At 42.3% G+C, this 11,330-nt stretch overlaps 1 protein-coding gene across 1 annotated transcript in view; it reads right to left on the bottom strand.

The window, feature by feature from the left end:
• The window catches only part of LOC138975063 (ELKS/Rab6-interacting/CAST family member 1-like), a 271,931-nt gene that overhangs the window by 218,372 nt on the left and 42,229 nt on the right, over positions 1-11,330 (bottom strand). The gene's annotated exons all lie outside the window — the stretch shown is intronic.

The raw sequence follows: 11,330 nt of genomic DNA, 5'->3' as shown, positions 1-11,330 counted from the left end.
AAACAATGCAATAATACAAACAATGCAATAATCTCAAAATCGTCCATGAATCTCACATGCAAGCTGCCGGCACTGTTTTTCATTTAGTCAAGTTATGACTAAATGTTTTAACATCGAGGGGGGAATCGAGACGAGGGTGGTGGTGTAAGTGTGTGTGTATGTGTGTGTGTGTGTGTGTGTGTGTGTGTGTGTGTGTGTGTGTGTGTGTGTGTGTGTGTGTGTGTGTGTGTGTGTGTGTGTGTGTGTGTGTGTGTGCGTGCGTGTAGAGCGATTCAGACCAAACTACTGGACCGATCTTTATGAAATTTGACATGAAAGTTCCTGGGTATGATATCCCCATACGTTTTTTTCATTTTTTTGATAAATGTCTTTCATGACGTCATATCCGGCTTTTCGTGAAAGTTGAGGCGGCACTGTCACGCCCTCATTTTTCAACCAAATTGGTTGAAATTTTGGTCAAGTATTGTTCGACGAAGCCCGGACTTCGGTATTGCATTTCAGCGTGGTGGCTTAAAAATTAATTAATGACTTTGGTCATTAAAAATCTGAAAATTGTAAAAAAATATTTCTTTCATAAAACGATCCAAATTTACGTTCATCTTATTCTCCATCATTCGCTGATTCCAAAAACATATAAATATGTTATATTTGGATTAAAAACAAGCTCTGAAAATTAAATATATAAAAATTATTATCAAAATTAAATTGTCGAAATCAATTTAAAAACACTTTCATCTTATTCCTTGTCGGTTCCTGATTCCCAAAACATATAGATATGATATGTTTGGATTAAAAACACGCTCAGAAAGTTAAAACGAAGAGAGGTACAGAAAAGCGTGCTATCCTTCTTAGCGCAACTACTACCCCGCTCTTCTTGTCAATTTCACTGCCTTTGCCGTGAGCGGTGGACTGACGATGCTACGAGTATACGGTCTTGCTGCGTTGCATTGCGTTTAGTTTCATTCTGTGAGTTCGACAGCTACTTGACTAAATGTTGTATTTTCGCCTTACGCGATTTATTTATTCTTCATTACAAAAATAAGAACATAACGCTCTCTACAAATACTGAGCTTCGATAAGTAGCAACCTTTCTCCACACAGAGACACACATGTTTGTGACGCAATGATAAGTGACATACACACAGAGACACATGTTTGTGACGCAATGCTAAGTGACATACACACAGAGACACATGTTTGTGACGCAATACTAAGTGACATACACACAGAGACACATGTTTGTGACGCAATGCTAAGTGACATACACACAGAGACACATGTTTGTGACGCAATGCTAAGTGACATACACACAGAGACACATGTTTGTGACGCAATGCTAAGTGACATACACACAGAGACACATGTTTGTGACGCAATGCTAAGTGACATACACACAGAGACACATGTCTGTGACGCAATGCTAAGTGACATACACACAGAGACACATGTTTGTGACGCAATGCTAAGTGACATACACACAGAGACACATTTTTTGACGCAATGCTAAGTGACATACACACAGAGACACATGTTTGTGACGCAATGCTTGGTGACATACACACAGAGACACATGTTTGTGACGCAATGCTAAGTGACATACACACAGAGACACATGTTTGTGACGCAATACTAAGTGACATACACACAGAGACACATGTTTGTGACGCAATGCTAAGTGACATACACACAGAGACACATGTTTGTGACGCAATGCTAAGTGACATACACACAGAGACACATGTTTTTGACGCAATGCTAAGTGACATACACACAGAGACACATGTTTGTGACGCAATACTAAGTGACATACACACAGAGACACATGTTTGTGACGCAATGATAAGTGACATACACACAGAGACACATGTTTGTGACGCAATGCTAAGTGACATACACACAGAGACACATGTTTGTGACGCAATGCTAAGTGACATACACACAGAGACACATGTTTGTGACGCAATGCTAAGTGACATACACACGTTAAGAAAGAGAAGTCGTAATAAAGTTGGGTTAAAGTGTGTGCACAGGAGGCGAGTATGAACAGTTGTAACTGCTACAAGTAACAAGTTTTAACTCGATCGTGTTGTATTAATAACGAACACACATCTACACCCACACCACACTCCCTCCCCTCCCCTCACCCCACACACCACACTCCCTCCCCTCCCCTCACCCCACACACCACACTCCCTCCCCTCCCCTCACCCCACACACCACACTCCCTCCCCTCCCCTCACCCCACACACCACACTCCCTCCCCTCCCCTCACCCCCTGGACCCACACACTACAGTTCCCACCCCCCCCCCCCCCACACACACACATAGACTCTTGACTTTTATGTAGCGCAGCATAACCCAATATCTTATGCAGCAGCATAATGGCAATCAAAAAAGACAGCAATTTCTATTCAACGACACCGTAACGATACTCGTCCATTTTGGTGAAACTGACAAGCTGTGAGTCTTCCTATAGACATGTGCTGTTGAAAAAAACCCATAAACCACGCTATACTATTCAACTCAGCTAATGAAAATATCGAAATTCTGTGGACAGTATAAGGAACTACAGAATTATGTGTGTGTGTGTGTGTGTGTGTGTGTGTGTGTGTGTGTGTGTGTGTGTAAGACGTAAGACGAAAGACATTTTATTGATTAAACACACAAGGTTCTTTTCAACGGGGAGGGGGGTCAGTAATACATGCCGTGTGTTTGTATTTATGGACAATCACCCGGTTTTATCTCTTTCTCTCTAACATATATACTCACACGAGTGTGTGTGTGTGTGTGTGTGTGTGTGTGTGTGTGTGTGTGTGTGTGTGTGGATGTGTGTGTGTGTGTGTGCATGTGCCTGTGTGTGTGTGTGTGTGTGTGTGTGTGAGAGAGAGAGAGAGAGAGAGAGAGAGAGAGAGAGAGAGAGTTTGTGAGTGTATGGTGTGTGTGAGTGCGTGTGTGTGTACGTGCTTACAAGCGTATAATTATAGGTAACACTATTTAATGAATAAAGCCTTTCTATATATTCCTGACCAGGGAATTGGCCACGCGATGAATGCCTGGTTATTAATTTATTAACGAAGTAATATCATCGTTCAATAGAATTCAATAATATAATTATCAGCCGAATGGTTTTAATTTTGAGCTTCTTTTTAAACGAAGAACGCGTACAGAGATAGGGTCTCCCTTTCAGAGCCCATCCATGCTGGAAAATCACAGTGGTAGGAAAACTGCACTTTAATATGATGCCACCACCACCGATAGAAGTCTGTTCCACCACGACCAACACCACCATAATCATCACCACCACTGTTGCGAATGCTGCTACAAGTAATGTTACCACGTCGAATACATCATCTTCGTCTCTCTTTTTTTTTTTTTTAAAGCGGACAAGCACTCAAGTCCTCAATGGCAAAAAACCGTAGGACTTTTAATATCAATTTTACTACTACATCTTCGTCTCTTTCTGTCTGTTTCTACCATTGGCATTGGCAGCTAGATCTCCCAGTCTCACCGTCTGTCTGTTTCTACCATTGGCAGCTAGATCTCCCAGTCTTACCGTCTGTCTGTTTCTACCATTGGCAGCTAGATCTCCCAGTCTCACCGTCTGTCTGTTTCTACCATTGGCAGCTAGATCTCCCAGTCTCACCGTCTGTCTGTTTCTACCATTGGCAGCTAGATCTCACAGTCTCACCGTCTGTCTGTTTCTACCATTGGCAGCTAGATCTCCCTGTCTCCCCGTCTGTCTGTTTCTACCATTGGCAGCTAGATCTCCCTGTCTCACCGTCTGTCTGTTCCTACCATTGGCAGCTAGATCTCCCTGTCTCCCCGTCTGTCTGTTTCTACCATTGACAGCTAGATCTCCCTGTCTCACCGTCTGTCTGTTTCTACCATTGGCAGCTAGATCTCACAGTCTCACCGTCTGTCTGTTTCTACCATTGGCAGCTAGATCTACCAGTCTCACCGTCTGTCTGTTTCTACCATTGGCAGCTAGATCTACCAGTCTCACCGTCTGTCTCTTTCTACCATTTGGCAGCTAGATCTCACAGTCTCACCGTCTGTCTGTTTCTACCATTGGCAGGTAGATCTACCAGTCTCACCGTCTGTCTGTTTCTACCATTGACAGCTAGATCTCCCTGTCTCACCGTCTGTCTGTTCCTACCATTGGCAGCTAGATCTCCCTGTCTCCCCGTCTGTCTGTTTCTACCATTGGCAGCTAGATCTCCCTGTCTCACCGTCTGTCTGTTCCTACCATTGGCAGCTAGATCTCCCTGTCTCACCGTCTGTCTGTTCCTACCATTGGCAGCTAGATCTCCCTGTCTCACCGTCTGTCTGTTTCTACCATTGACAGCTAGATCTCCCTGTCTCACCGTCTGTCTGTTTCTACCACTGGCAGCTAGATCTCCCTGTCTCACCGTCTGTCTGTTTCTACCATTGACAGCTAGATCTCCCTGTCTCACCGTCTGTCTGTTCCTACCATTGGCAGCTAGATCTCCCTGTCTCCCCGTCTGTCTGTTTCTACCATTGGCAGCTAGATCTCCCTGTCTCACCGTCTGTCTGTTCCTACCATTGGCAGCTAGATCTCCCTGTCTCACCGTCTGTCTGTTTCTACCATTGACAGCTAGATCTCCCTGTCTCACCGTCTGTCTGTTCCTACCATTGGCAGCTAGATCTCCCTGTCTCCCCGTCTGTCTGTTTCTACCATTGGCAGCTAGATCTCCCTGTCTCACCGTCTGTCTGTTCCTACCATTGGCAGCTAGATCTCCCTGTCTCCCCGTCTGTCTGTTTCTACCATTGGCAGCTAGATCTCCCTGTCTCACCGTCTGTCTGTTTCTACCATTGACAGCTAGATCTCCCTGTCTCACCGTCTGTCTGTTCCTACCATTGGCAGCTAGATCTCCCTGTCTCCCCGTCTGTCTGTTTCTACCATTGACAGCTAGATCTCCCTGTCTCACCGTCTGTCTGTTTCTACCATTGACAGCTAGATCTCCCTGTCTCACCGTCTGTCTGTTTCTACCACTGGCAGCTAGATCTCCCTGTCTCACCGTCTGTCTGTTTCTACCATTGGCAGCTAGATCTCCCTGTCTCACCGTCTGTCTGTTCCTACCATTGGCAGCTAGATCTCCCTGTCTCACCGTCTGTCTGTTCCTACCATTGGCAGCTAGATCTCCCTGTCTCCCCGTCTGTCTGTTCCTACCATTGGCAGCTAGATCTCCCTGTCTCACCGTCTGTCTGTTCCTACCATTGGCAGCTAGATCTCCCTGTCTCACCGTCTGTCTGTTTCTACCATTGGCAGCTAGATCTCCCTGTCTCCCCGTCTGTCTGTTTCTACCATTGGCAGGTAGATCTACCAGTCTCACCGTCTGTCTGTTTCTACCATTGGCAGCTAGATCTCCCAGTCTCACCGTCTGTCTGTTTCTACCATTGGCAGCTAGATCTCCCAGTCTTACCGTCTGTCTGTTTCTACCATTGGCAGCTAGATCTCCCAGTCTCACCGTCTGTCTGTTTCTACCATTGGCAGCTAGATCTCTCTCTCTCTCTCTCTCTCTCTCTCTCTCTCTCTCTCTATCTCTCTCTATTTTCTCTCTCTCTCTCTCTCTATTTCTCCCTCTCTCTCTCTAGGGCGAGGAGCAAAAGTATTTCCCTTGTTAAATGAAGAATGGTTATTGCCATTGGCATTCTCGATCTGTGTCCCTCTGTGTCTGTGTCCCTCTCACTCTCCGTCTCTCTGTCTGTTGGCCTCTCCCTCTTTCTCTCTCTTCCTCTTTCTCTCTCTTCCTGTCTCTCTCTCTCTTCCTCTCTTCCTCTCTCTCTCTCTCTCTCTCTCTCTCTCTCTCTTCCCTCTCTTCCTCTCTCTCTCTCTCTCTCTCTCTCTCTCTTTCTCTCTCTCTCCCCCTCTTTCCTCTCTCCCTCTCTCTCCAAGCGCAAAGCCACAAGAAGCGACATCACTTGCCACAAACCAAAAGACCCAAGGTCCCACCGGCACTTCCACACAATGGAGTCCGGTGCTTTTCCCAAGTGTTGGGGTCTCAGACCACGGAGACAGCAAAGCTCACACAATACAGGTCACCGCTAATTGATTGGGGTCTCAGACCACGGAGACAGCAAAGCTCACACAATACAGGTCACCGCTAATTGATTGGGGTCTCAGACCAAGGAGACAGCAAAGCTCACACAATACAGGTCACCGCTAATTGATTGGGGTCTCAGACCAAGGAGACAGCAAAGCTCACACAATGCAGGTCACCGCTAATTGATTGGGGTCTCAGACCAAGGAGACAGCAAAGCTCACACAATACAGGTCACCGCTAATTGATTGGGGTCTCAGACCAAGGAGACAGCAAAGCTCACACAATACAGGTCACCGCTAATTGATTGGGGTCTCAGACCAAGGAGACAGCAAAGCTCACACAATGCAGGTCACCGCTAATTGATTGGGGTCTCAGACCAAGGAGACAGCAAAGCTCACACAATACAGGTCACCGCTAATTGATGAACTGTCAGACGGGATTATTTTGCATCGTGCTAGAATCCTACTTGTGCACCCCCCACCCCCCACCCCCCACCGCCTAGCCCCAGGCCTCAAAAACCACCTAATGTCACTCACCGCTAACTTCGAAGATCTGTCCATGGCATTGTTGTATGAAGTAGCGTTTGGCTTCACTCAGTGAAAATAATGACTCGAGACCACACGGGGCACGATTTCTCCTTGTTTCATTTGTTTGTTTGTTTGTTTGTTTGTTTGTTTGTTTGTTTGTTCGTTTGTTTTGTTCGTTTGTTTGTTTGTTTGTTTGTTTGGTTGGTTGTTTGTTTTGTTCGTTTGTTTGTTTGTTTGTTTGTTTGTTTGTTTGTTTGTTTGTTTGTTTTGTTCATATGTGTGTTTGTTTGTTTGTTTGCTTTGTTCATATGTGTGTTTGTTTGTATGTTTGTTTGTTTTGTTCATAGGTTGTTTGTTTGTTTGTTTGTTTGTTTGTTTGTGTGTTTGTTTGTTTTGCTCGTTTGTTTGTTTGTTTGTTTGTTTGTTTGTTTTGTTCATAGGTTGTTTGTTTGTTTGTTTGTTTGTTTGTTTGTTTGTTTTGTTCGTTTGTTTGTTTGTTTGTTTGTTTGTTTGTTTGTTTTGTTCGTTTGTTTGTTTGTTTGTTTGTTTGTTTGTTTTGTGTGTTTGTTTGTTTGTTTGTTTGTTTGGTTGGTTGTTTGTTTTGTTTTGTTTGTTTGTTTGTTTGTTTGTTTGTTTGTTTGTTTGTTTTGTTTGTTTGTTTGTTTGTTTGTTTGTTTTGTTTGTTTTGTTTGTTTTGTTTGTTTGTTTGTTTGTTTGTTTGTTTGTTTTGTTTGTTTGTTTGTTTGTTTGTTTGTTTGTTTGTTTGTTTGTTTGTTTGTTCGTTTGTTTGTTTGTTGTTTGTTTTGTTCGTTCGTTTGTTTGTTTGTTTGTTTGTTTGTTTTGTTTGTTTGTTTGTTTGTTTGTTTGTTTGTTTGTTTGTTTGTTTGTTTGTTTGTTTGTTTGTTTGTTTGTTTTGTTTGTTTGTTTGTTTGTTTGTTTGTTTGTTTGTTTGTTTGTTTGTTTGTTTGTTTGTTTGTTTGTTTGTTTGTTTGTTTGTTTGTTTTGTTTGTTTGTTTGTTTGTTTGTTTGTTTGTTTGTTTGTTCGTTTGTTTGTTTGTTTGTTTGTTTGTTTGTTTGTTTGTTTGTTTGTTCGTGTTTGTTTGTTTACTGTTTTTTGGTGTGTTTGTTTGTTTGTTTGTTTGTTTGTTTGTTAGCTTGCTTTTTCGTTTGTTTGCCTGTTTTTGCTTAGTTTGTTGCTTGTTTGTTTGTTTGTTTGTTTGTTTTGTTTGTTTGTTTGTTTGTTTGTTTGTTTGTTTGTTTGTTTGTTTGTTTGTTTGTTTGTTTTGTTTGTTTGTTTGTTTGTTTGTTTGTTTGTTTGTTTGTTTGTTTGTTTGTTTTGTTTGTTTGTTTGTTTGTTTGTTTGTTTGTTTGTTTGTTTGTTTGTTTGTTTGTTTGTTTGTTTGTTTGTTTGTTTGTTTGTTTGTTTGTTTGTTTGTTTGTTTGTTTGTTTGTTCGTTTGTTTGTTTGTTTGTTTGTTTGTTTGTTTGTTTGTTTGTTTGTTTGTTTGTTTGTTTGTTTGTTTGTTTGTTCGTTTGTTTTGTTCGTAAGTTTTTAGAGGTAGTTTTAGTTTGGGATCGTTGTAGCATGTAGTGTTTGATTGCAACCAGTACACATATAGATCACGGTAATGTGGACGGGTCATGCATAAGGTAGAGTTCATGTACGCAAAAATGAAGTCATTCAGCCAACAGATACAGAAGTTATAAGCATTTTTATGGGTTGCAGTTTTTGGGTCGCCCTGAAAGACTGCGGTTTCGGGATTGATTTCACTTGAAGCGACGGGAAACTAGTACAAAGCCTGCCGCTAGCCGGTATGACTTGGTATTGTACGTATGTCTTTAAACACACGGGACGTAACTGGCCTGGTTAGCAAAACGCCAACTATTGTCTCCCTTCTTGAAAAGCGAACCTACCATGAACGATTTCAGCCTATGACAACACTGATTTGCAAACAATGCTCTCTCGCTGGAAGCGTCAGTAATTCTGTTGTTATCACAAGAAGGGCTCAATAGATCGAGTTAATAGCGCAGAATCAACAACAAACTAAGTTAAATAGGCTCTTTATCCTACACATGTGAGAGAGACACTCGTGAGATAATAATCGTTCAAACCACACGTCTGTATATCATGTAAATGAGGTCATGCCAAGCAAGTCTAGCAAGGACCTGTTTTTCCACTGCTTATGATGCCAAAGTCACTGAGACAAACGTCATTATAGAAAAAAAAATTGCGCTCGCTAATTACCCTCGATGAATTTTTAGAACTAACACGTCACGCCACACTTTTAGAGTGACGTTTCTTTGCTTTGACGTAATAGATTGCACGATGCTTTAGAAGAGATCGAAGTTCCAAAACAAGCGTCTTCATTTTAGCTGCCTCGACTGCAGGACATTTTCAGTAAAATACACGTAAGTACAGTATGTAGGATAAACAGAATACTACATGGCTTGATGTGTCGTACCAGATTTACACTAGTTGCTTTTTCAAATAGTGAACAGCTCGCTTTCGCTCGCAATTCAATATTAAAAAAAAAACCTCGTGTAAATCTGGTACAAAACAGCAAGCCATGAAGTATTCTCTCTCTCTCTCTCTCTCTCTCTTCTTCCTTCGCTCTTTCCCCCATTTCTCTCTCTTTTACCAAGAGGACAAACTCTGCCCGTACTCTTTTGCGATCGATAACACACAATCATCAATATCCAAAATAAAAGAGACTAGACTTTTGTGAGACCCTCTGTACACAAACCACTCTCGTCTGATCTCACGCGGTCAGTCAAACCCCCCGCGGGTTAGGGGGAAGAATTTACCCGATGCTCCCGCAGCATGTCGTAAGAGGCGACTAACGGATTCTGTTTCTCTTTTTACCCTTGTTAAGTGTTTCTTGTATAGAATATAGTCAATTTTTGTAAAGATGTTAGTCAAGCAGTATGTAAGAAATGTTAAGTCCTTTGTACTGGAAACTTGCATTCTCCCAGTAAGGTAATACATTGTACTACGTTGCAAGCCCCTGGAGCAAATTTTTGATTAGTGCTTTTGTGAACAAGAAACAATTGACAAGTGGCTCTATCCCATCTCCCCCCTTTCCCCGTCGCGATATAACCTTCGTGGTTGAAAACGACGTTAAACACCAAATAAAGAAGAAGGTCAGTCAATGGGCGGCTGTCCATGTAAAGGTTTCAGTGCCAAGAGGTATACACTCACGCCCTTTGTCCTTCTTACCACATTAAATATTGACCGCGTCAAGCTGTTACCTTGTTCCGCAACGTCCGGCAATCAACTGCCGGGGCTACCTGCTTGTTGTTTTCTATTTAGTTTAAACTGGAAACGAAATGTTGGGTGTGACTGCTAAAGCTAAGAGAAAATGTACTTGTGTTTACAGTAAATAAAATAACAAACACGCACACACACACGCGCGCACAACCACACACACACACGCACACACACACACGCACGCATACACGCAGACACGCAAATGCACCCAAACGCACACAACACACGCACAAACACCCCCCCCCCACCCACACACACAAACAATTTAAAAGCTAGCATAAATGAACCTAAGACTTACACCTTCTCGAACAAACTTGCACCTTTTTTTTTTATCCGCGAAAAGAACTTCACGCTGAAACAAGAATGCTCGTCGGCTTCCTGTGATAAAATACCAGTCCCATTCAGACACGGATTCACAATAAAATCCACAGAAACTATATCCAGTGTGATTTATGACCAGCCATTCTTTTACCCGCATATATATAGCGGTCAACAAGGGTAGCAGAGAGTTTAATGGTCCTCCTAGTTTCACCAGGGTGCTAAATATGATCGTAAATCGCCCAGAACTGTTGACCTATACCGGAGATAAACTAGTTTTCGGCATGTCGCAAACATGTCCAGGAAAAGCCAGAACAAAACTGTGCGTATACCTTCTGTATAGTGCTGTGCGTATTTGCGTTTAATAACGTTGGTAAACCATTGCGGTGTGCTGAACATATATTATTTAGCGTCAATTTGTCTTCATGCAGACAGTGTGTTTGCTGGTGTGTGCGCCTGTTTGGAACAAAGAATGAACGACAAAAATGTGTGAAACCACACTTGCGTATCCTGCCATTTAGTGTCAAAGAGACGATGAGAGACTTTCACAGACTTGCTAGATCAATGCTTCTGCAGCAGCAAAAATTTCATTTACATTGTCGTACAAACTAATTAAGCTGAGGTTAGTCATGTGAATACACAGAAAAACCTTTAATAAAAAGATTCACTCAAAACTTGACCTTCAGTAAAAACGTAAAACAGCATGACCTGTCAATAATCAAATACTGGATCATTGACATGGTGACCACAGGGTAATCAAAATCTATCACTTAACCTTATAAAGCTATGTACCTTTTCGAATATTTCAATGTTTTCGGTAAAACGTAGGTTTGGCAGACCAAACAATAAACATTGTACATTTTGATGATCATTCGGTAATGTGTGTATAGTTAGTCTTCGGACATCATCGTAATTACTACAAAATAATATAAGATGTTTGGTGGCTTGTTGACAGACCAGCTTTTTTGTTGGTCCAAGGGGACCATATCGTCTTTTGTTTCATCTTTATCGACCAAGGCCGAAGGCCGCGGTTGATAAATATGAGACAAAAGGCGATATGCTCCCCGAGGACCAACAACAAAATGCTGGTCTGACGACAAGCCACCAAACATCGTTTTTGTCATCATTTTGGTTGTGCAACAAAATGCACAAT

The sequence above is a fragment of the Littorina saxatilis genome, linkage group LG9 (assembly GCF_037325665.1).
Source record: "Littorina saxatilis isolate snail1 linkage group LG9, US_GU_Lsax_2.0, whole genome shotgun sequence".
In the NCBI taxonomy this organism is placed as follows: Eukaryota; Metazoa; Mollusca; class Gastropoda; order Littorinimorpha; family Littorinidae; genus Littorina; species Littorina saxatilis.
This window is presented reverse-complemented; position numbering and strand designations above follow the sequence as displayed.